The following is an 8,931-nucleotide window of genomic DNA, read 5'->3' as shown; positions in this document are numbered from 1 at the left end:
AAGGAAGGAAGGAAGGAAGGAAGGAAGGAAGAGAGTCCCACTATGCAGCTCTGGCTGGCCTGGAACTCTGTGTGTAAACCAGGCTGGTCTGAAACTCAAGAGATCTCTTGTTTCTGCTTCCTGGGTGCTGGGCTTATAGGTCTGCACCACCATCTTGTCTTGGCCGTACATGAATGGAAAAGTAAAACATTTCTCTCCCCTTCACAGAAAATACCAGAGGAATGTCCCCCACCTCACCAAGGAGCCGTTTGCTAATAATTGGTTTTGAGATACAGTCTTATATTGCCCGGGCTGCACTTGAACTTCTGATCTTCCTGTTTCTACCTCCCAAGTGCTGGGTTAGTCATGTAGGTCACCATGCCCAGTTTTATGGAAGGCTGGGTTGAGATCAAATTCTGGCTTTCATGCATGCCAGGCAAGCATACTAAGAACTGGGCTATTCTCCAGCCTTCCTGTTCTCTTCTGTCCTTCCTTCTCTTCTTCCTTCCTTCTTCTCTTCTCTTCTCTTCTCTTCTCTTCTCTTCTCTTCTCTTCTCTTCTCTTCTCTTTTCTTTCTTTCTTTCTCTCTCTCTTTCTTCCTTCCTTCCTTTCTTCATTTTCTTCCTTCTCTTCTCTTCTCTTCTCTCTCTCTCTCTCTCTCTCTCTCTCTCTCTCTCTCTCTTTCTCTCTCTCTCTATTTCTCTCTCTCTCTTTCTTTCTTTGTGATAGGGTCCTGCTGTACAGCTCTGCCCTCAGCCTCTAGAGTACTGAGATTGCAGACATGAGCCACCAAACCCATTTCATTTTTTAAAGATTTTTTTTTGCTATGCTTCTAAGATAATCTGAGTTTGGTAGGGCCAAGGGAGAAACAAAAAAAGATAATAAAAATCCCTTACATCAGCTGACGCCTCAGTATGGGTCAGACACAAGACTGACTCCTTGATAGAGTTGTCTCATTTAATATCCACAACTGAGGGAGCTGTTGTTATTATTATTATTTCCAATTTACAGGCTAGAAACCAGGTTTCTGAAAGCTGAGCCACCCACCCAAGGCCATGTGTCTAACAGGTGACAGATCTGAGCACTTGCTCAGAGCTACTGAGATGAATTGCATCCTGAGAGTTTTCAGTGACTAGCAGCTGGGCTTTGGGACCACACAGAGAGGGTGCTTGACTCTCTCAGCTGCCAGCAATCTCCTTACCCTCTCCCAACCCCAGTCTCTTCCTCACCTATAAAGTAGAGTTGATAATAGTGCTTAGCTCAGTTCTGAAGGCTGGGAGAAGATTAAATGAATAAATTCAATTAAAGCAATTAGCCCAGGACTTGAAATGTGGTACGTGGTTAGCTATTATTAGTCTCTCTGGACCTCTATTTCCTCATCTGTAAAATGGGAAGTGCTAATAACATGTACATGCTAGAGTCAGTGTGAAGCTTAGGAGACAGCCAGTATAGAACTCACAGAATGACTAGCTATCATGCTATGCCCCTCCAGAAAGAACGAAGATGGGATCTGTAGCCTTTAATATTTGGGAGGCTGAAGGGACATCCCTGGAACCCAGGAGTATGAGGCCAGCCTGGGCAAATGGTAAGTAAGACTGAATTTAAAGCAAATAACAACAACAAACCCTTTCACATCAAGAGATTCAACTTTAAAAATATTACTATTATTTCTTTATGTGTGTGGGTGTTTTATTTGCATGTATGGCTGCACACCATGTGCTTGTAGTACCCACAGAGGCCAGAAGAGGGTGACAGATTCCCTGAAACAGGAGTAACAGATGAACTGCAAAGTGGGTACTAGAAATCAAACCCAGGTCCTCTGGAAAAGCAACCAGTGCTCTTAACCACTGAACCATCTCTGCAGGCCCTCCAAGTTTTGTGTTCACTTTAGGAACACAGGTGAAGCTAGGTATGGTGGGACATTCCTGGAATTTCAGCTTTTGGGAGGCTGAAACACAAGGATCAGGATCGTTGCAAGTTCAAAGCCAGCTGAGTAAGACACTGCCCTAGCTAACACACACACACACACACACACACACACACACAAATAAAATAGCTGGGTGTTGTGGTATACTTCTTTAATCTAGCACTTGGGAGGCAGAGGCAGGCAGATCTCTAAGACCTCAAGTCCAGCTTTGTCTCCATATGAGGTTGCAAGCCAACCAGGGATACATAGTGAGACCCTGACTTGAAAATAAAACACAAAAACGTTTTGTTTGGGGATATTCAGAAAAATACAAAAGTAAGCAAAGTAATATGACAAACCTAAACCTGTAGGTTCCTCTCTCAACTTCAGTAGTTACCATTTGCCTGTTTGCTTAGAGTCAGGTGGGGGCAGAGGTGTTTTCATAAGATTTATTTATTTATTTGTTTATATTTATTTATTTATTTATCTGGTTGGTTGGTTTGGTTTTTTGAGACAGGCTTTGTCTGTGTAGCCCTGGCTGACATGGAACTCACTCTGTAGACCAGGCTGGCCTCCAACTCAAAGATCTGTCTGCCTCTGCTTCCTGAGTGCTGGTATTAAAGGCATGCGCCACTGAGCTATCTCTCCAGCCCACATTTATTTTTGAGACAGAATTACATATAGCCCAGGCCAGCCTCAAATTCACCATAACTGAGGATGACCTTGATCTATGTTCTTATCCTCCCACAGCCACCTCCCCATGCTGGGGTCACAGGTATGTGCCACCCTAGTGTGGCATCTAAATCAGCTGTAATTAATTAAATTAGCAATAATGAGCTGAGCCCCTAATCTATGTATCCCCTGCAAGACACATGCATACCACAGCCCGCATCACACCCCCTGGCCCCGCCCCTCCTACAGACTGAGATGAAGTGCCCAGCTGGAGACCCAGAGGGATAGGCTGACACGACTCACAGACACGTGACTCACAGCAGCTCCTCAGGACAGGCTGGACCTTCAAGATCACAACAGGGGTAAGTCACAGGACCATGTGTGACTAGTCATGAAGTGGACCAGACCTGGGGCCTCAGAGGGAGAAAAGGGGCTGGGAGACAAAAGGGTAGGGCAGGGGCTTCCCAGAAAGAGAGGGCATCTGGCCCCTAAGGGCCTCACACGGGCTAGCCGGGCACTCCCATGCCGCCCCATCCAGCTTCTCCGGCCTCCCGAGGAGTATGTGCCCCTGGCACTTGCCTTCCTTTATGTAATCTTTGCAACAAGTAGCATTATGAGATTCCTTTTACACTTGGGGAGAGTGTAAAATACCCAAATACCACATAGCCTACCTAAGGTAATACATCCAGTTAGTGCGGGCAGGTGTGCAGGCTAGAGGTTGGTGTCAGGTGTCTTCCTCAATCGCCCTCCTCCACCTTGCTTTTGGAGATAAGGACTCTCTTTGTTTTGTTTTTGTTTTTGTTTTTGTTTTTGTTTTTGTTTTGTTTTTTTTTTTTCAAGACACGGTTTCTCAATGTAGCTGTCCTGGAATTCACTCTGTAGACCAGAGGATAAACAAGATGCCAGGATTTCTCCCTGGATGGTTGTTCTGGATAGTTCTATGCCAACTTGACACAAGCTAGAGTCATCATTTCAATTGAGAAAATGCCTCCATAAGATCCAGCTGTAGGGATCTTCTTTCTTTCTTTCTTTCTTTCTTTCTTTCTTTCTTTCTTTCTTTCTTTCTTTCTTTCTTTCTTTCTCTTTATGGTTTTAGAGCTTTATTCCAGAAAGGGAGAGAGAAAGAGAGAAGGTAAAAGAAAGAAGCCAGCCATGGCCAAGTGGAGAGAAGGGGGGAAGGGAGGGATAGAAGGAAAGCTAGAGATGAGAGTAAGAAAGGTGAGAGCTTAAAGAGCTATTAATTTTATTAATTAATGATTGACGACGAATGGTAGTCAGCCCATTACAGGAGGTGCCATCCATGGGCTGGAGGCCCTGAGTTCTAAAAGCAATGTGAGCAAGCCAGTAAGAAGCACTCTTCCATGGCCTCTGCATCAGCTCCTGCCTCCAGGATTTTGCCCTGTTTGAGTTCCTGTCCTGACTTCCATCAGTGATGGACTACAATGTGGAAGTGTAAGCCAAATAAATCTTTGCCTCCCCAACTTGGTTTTGGTCATGGTGTTTCATCGCAGCCATAGAAACCCTGACTAAGATTATGGTGACGCCTGGTCACCGCTGGGTCCTTCCTGATAGTGTGAGCTGGGAACCTGGAGAAGAACACCCTTAGGGCCTGACTTGCCTCAGCACTGACCAGAAATGGAGACAGCTGAAGCCCAGTCCTTACTCAGAGTGCAGCAGGAGAGGGTAGAGAGCGCTCGATCATGGTTTCAGTTGGCACAGGCTACAAAGGATGCTGGCAGTAAAGAAGTAGCTCGGTGGGGGCTGGAGAGATGGTTCAGCGGTTAAGAGCACTGACTGCTCTTTCAGAGGTTCTGAGTTTCATTCCCAGCAACCATAGGGTGCCTCACAACCATCTGTAGTGGGATCCAATGACCCCTTTTGGTGTGTCTGTAGACAGCGACAGTGTACTCATACATAAAATAAATAAATAAATCTTAAAAAACAAACAAAAAAACTAGCCTGGTAGCCATGGTTGTCCAGAGGACCAGATATCATAGAAAGGAAGAACACACACACATACACACTTTATTATACTAGCTTACAGGCTTTGGTCCAAAGAGTCCAACAATGGCTGTCTACAATGGAAGGTCCAAGAATCCAGTATGTTTTTATACTGAGATGCCAAAGCTCTTTAAGTTCAGACTCTATTTTAGGGAACCTGACCTAAGTTTGAACTCAGGTAAACATTAGTTTCCAAGTTGCCCCCCAACAAAACCCAAGCCTAGCTCCAGTCTCTAGGCTGATCCCCAACAAGACCAGAGTTTCCAGGTTACACCCTCAACAAGACCAGGGTCTCCAGGTTATTCCCCCCAACAAACCTGCACCCCCAGGTTACAAGCCCACCCCCTGCCTAATGACCACCAATACAGAGGGGAGCAGAAGTTACGTTTATGATCTGACTCCCAGCACCAGCCAATTACGTTAAAGGCTACAGGAGCTTTCCAGTTAGATGCTTGCACACGTATTCTCTGCTTGCTGCTTACTATAAAGCCTTGTCCTGATAGATATTCAGGGCTTCCTCCACCACTAAAAGCATTGGGTGTGGGGGGCCCGAATTAGCTCGAATGGAATAAAGACTCTGCTGTGAGCTGCATCAGATCAGCTCCTGTGTGTGTTTTGGGGGTCGGGGTCACTAACATTTCCCTGGCACAACAGTATATTAGTTCTTAGAAGCTGGATGTCTCAGCTGGTCTTCAGGATATGCTAAGTTCCAAATAAGTAGGTTCTAATTCCAGTGAAGGAATGGACTTGCCAGTGAGATCGAGAGCCAACAGGCAAAGAGAGCAAGCTTCCACATCTTTTATATAAAAGAGGCTGCCAACAGAAGTTGTGGCCTGGGGCTGGAGAGATGGCTCAACAGTGACTGCTGAGTTCAAATCCCAGCAACCACATGGTGGCTCACAACCATCCATAATGAGATCCGATGCCTCTTCTGAGGTGTCTGAGGACAGCTACAGTGTTCTTCCATTTAATAAATAAAGAATTCTTTGGGCCGGGGTGAGCAGGACTGGAGAGAGAAGAAAAGGTGTCTGAAGACAGCTACAGTGTACTTGCATATAGTAAATGGGTAGATCTTTGAAAAGAGGGGGGAAAACCGTTGTAGCCTAGATTAAAGGTGGATCTTTCTATCTCAAAAGATGCTGATTAAAAGTGGGTCTTCCCACTTCAAGTGAATTAGTTAAGAAACAAAATCCCACACAGGTGTACCTAGTTCCTAGGTTTTAGTTAATTCCAGATGTAGTCAAGCTGACAACCAAGAATAGCCATCATAAGCTCCACCAGGTAGGGGAGGAAGCAGTCTGACACCACCACACCTGGATGGCAGGAAGACCACCTTCTCTGAGGCACTGGAAAGAATGTGGTTGGCTCTTCTGAGATGGGGGGGGGGGGCTGACAGGAAAATAGGAAAATAAACGCACAATACCAAACCTGGAGAGCATTGCCCTGGAAGCCCAGCTCCACAGGGAACTACAGCACCCTGGAGTGCTAGACACTGCAAGACTCTGTGACTACAGACTGGGCTACTAGGCTGCTGCCCCAAGAAGGTAAGGGGAACCTCTCCTTTTGCCAAGTGCCCCTCTGGGAAGGACCAAGACCATCCCTCAGATTGGCAGCTTCTATAAGGCTGACCCACCAACCTCACCTCTTTCACAAACTGTTACAGAACGTAGTAAGTGGAAGGTGTGGCTTGCAGCAGAGTCTAGAAACTTCGCAAGTAGACACAGAATGACCAAGGAGCAGACGCAGTGGTTTGGTGTGGCCATTGGAGTTGGATAGCTTGTCTTCATAGCATCTCCCAGCAGGGTGACCACAAGACACTGAGTTATAGTCACAATCACATAGTCTGTCTGTGTACTTTAGTAGGAAGATGAGACCAACAGGAACTACTCCACCATCTGTGGACACAGATGAAAGAAGGTGATTAGTAGTGAGAGGCCAAATCTACTCCATCTTGGGACTGGCCTCCATCTTTAAAAAAAAGTAAAAAAAGCCTGAGAACTTGACCTGCAGCAGAACCCAAGCTGCACCCACATACCAGGAAGGACCCCACAGCTCGTGCTTGGCCAGAGTTACTCCCTAGCTACTTCCTAGCAACAGTTAATCAAAGATTAGTCTGATTGTTTCAGATGTACTTTCAGACTATTTGTGATTGTATATGGTCTTGCTTCAGAGCCCCCACCTGTCAGCTTATAATAGACATTCAGTTAGATGCCAGGATAGACACCCCACACACACACACTTACTTCCATTTCCTATAAAACCTTGTCCTGCTGAGGGTTCGAGGCTGTTCTGCCTTCCCATCCTTCTGTGTCCTTGGAGAACATCCCAAGTCCAAGCTTGTAATAAAGAAACCTGAGGTGATTACATCGGAAATGGCTTCTTGGTGGTCTTTTGGGGGTTCACGAACACTTCCTGGCACAACAGTAGTACAAAAGGTTATCCCAGTACTTCGGAGGCTGAGGCAGGAGGATCATAAGTTCTAATAAGGTCTTGGATACATAATGAGTTTATTGCTGACCTGGGATGCATAAGAAAACCTATCTCCATTATTATTTTTTTAAAGAGAGAGAGAGGGAGGTGTCAGGTATAGTGACACATGCCTGTAATCATAGCCCTTAGAAGGCTGAGGCAGGAGGATCATAAGTTCTAATAAGGTCTTGGATACATAATGAGTTTATTGCTGACCTGGGATGCATAAGAAAACCTATCTCCATTATTATTTTTTTAAAGAGAGAGAGAGGGAGGTGTCAGGTATAGTGACACATGCCTGTAATCATAGCCCTTAGAAGGCTGAGGCAGGAGGATCATAAGTTCTAAGCCATATCTGAGCTATATAGCAAGACCCTGTCAAAAAATTAAGCTGTAGGGCAGTAGTGGCATACACCTTTGATTCCAGCACTTGGGAGGCAGAGGCAGGCAGATTTCTGAGTTCGAGGCCAGCCTGGTCTACAGAGTGAGTTCCAGGACAGCCAGGGCGACACAGAGAAACCCTGTCTCGAAAAACCAAAAAAAAAAAAAAAATTAATTAAGCTAACTAGTCAGAGTTGCTTAATTTGAGATAAGGAGAGGGAGAAGACGGGGAAAAAAAAGGAAGAGGAGGAGGAGAAGGAGCTTGAAAGGATGGGGCTTAGGAGAGACGAGGATGAAAAGATAAATCCTCCAGATGCCTGCAAACCTATTTCAGGCCCACAGCAAGACCTGCTGTGCATCTGTTCCTAATGATCAGGCATGCTTTGACAGGGACAGGAGGACCAAACTAGAAGAGAAAAAGACACACAGGCAGAAAGGACAGAACAACCTACCCCAAAAGCAGGCCAGCCCTAACCCAAAATTACTTCACTGGACTGCAAGCTGAGGGCCAGCAGTCTCCTGCTGAAAGGTTTCCAAAGCAATAGGCCTTCTGGTCTCCCAGAAATTTTCTCCAACCCTGCAGCATAGCAGGGGAATCTGTTCCAAGATGTCTTGATGATCAGGTCCTGGTTGTCCCAAGATCACCATGTCATGGTGGATAGGGACAGATGTCACTATGTCTCTGTCCAGTGTTTGTGGAGGACTCGTGTTACTGAGAAACTCATCTTACAGAGGCAGGGAAGGAGACAGGGAACGATTGGGGGACATGGGGGACATGAGAGAGAACAGAGGAGAAGAGTCCCTCACTCAGGTATCCAGTTGAAACCGCTGGCCAACAGGAAGCCAAAATTCCAGTGCAAGCTAGACAATGGTGGCACACAACTTTAGTCCCAGTTCTTGGAAGGCAGAGGCAGGTGGGTCTCTTGAGTTCAAGGCCAGCATGGTCTACAGATTGAGTTCCAGGACAGCCAGAGCTCCACAGAGAGAAACAAAACAAAACAAACAAATAAAAACCTCCAGCACCGTTAACAGCTCCTTAAGGCCTTTCTGCCTTCCAGCTTCAAACCTGCAATTTCTAGGGATCTTCAGAAACATTTAGAAGAAAAAGACATGGACTGAACTCCTTATGATACCCTAGTGCCTTCTGAATCTACCTTATCAGACTGAAATTCCACGCAAGTCCTCTCTGGAGCCACCCCATTTGACTCATTTATCAAAGAGCAGAAACGGGCTGGCGAGCTGGCTCAGTGAGTGAAAGTCCAAGAAAGTACTCATGGGAGCTCACGGGACAAATACAGATGTCAGTTCTCTTCTCTTCCATGTGGGTCCCAGGCACTGCACTGTTAGGTTTGGTGGCAAGCACCTCTACCTCCTCAGCCATCTTGCCTGCCTCCTGCCTTAGAGTGCTTAATAAAATCTCCAACACTTCTTCTTCTTCTTCTTCTTCTTCTTCTTCTTCTTCTTCTTCTTCTTCTTCTTCTTCTTCTTTTTTTTTTTTTTTTTTTTTTTTTTTTTTTTGCCTT

The sequence above is a fragment of the Mus pahari genome, chromosome 14, assembly GCF_900095145.1.
Source record: "Mus pahari chromosome 14, PAHARI_EIJ_v1.1, whole genome shotgun sequence".
Classification (NCBI taxonomy): Eukaryota; Metazoa; Chordata; class Mammalia; order Rodentia; family Muridae; genus Mus; species Mus pahari.
This window is presented reverse-complemented; position numbering follows the sequence as displayed.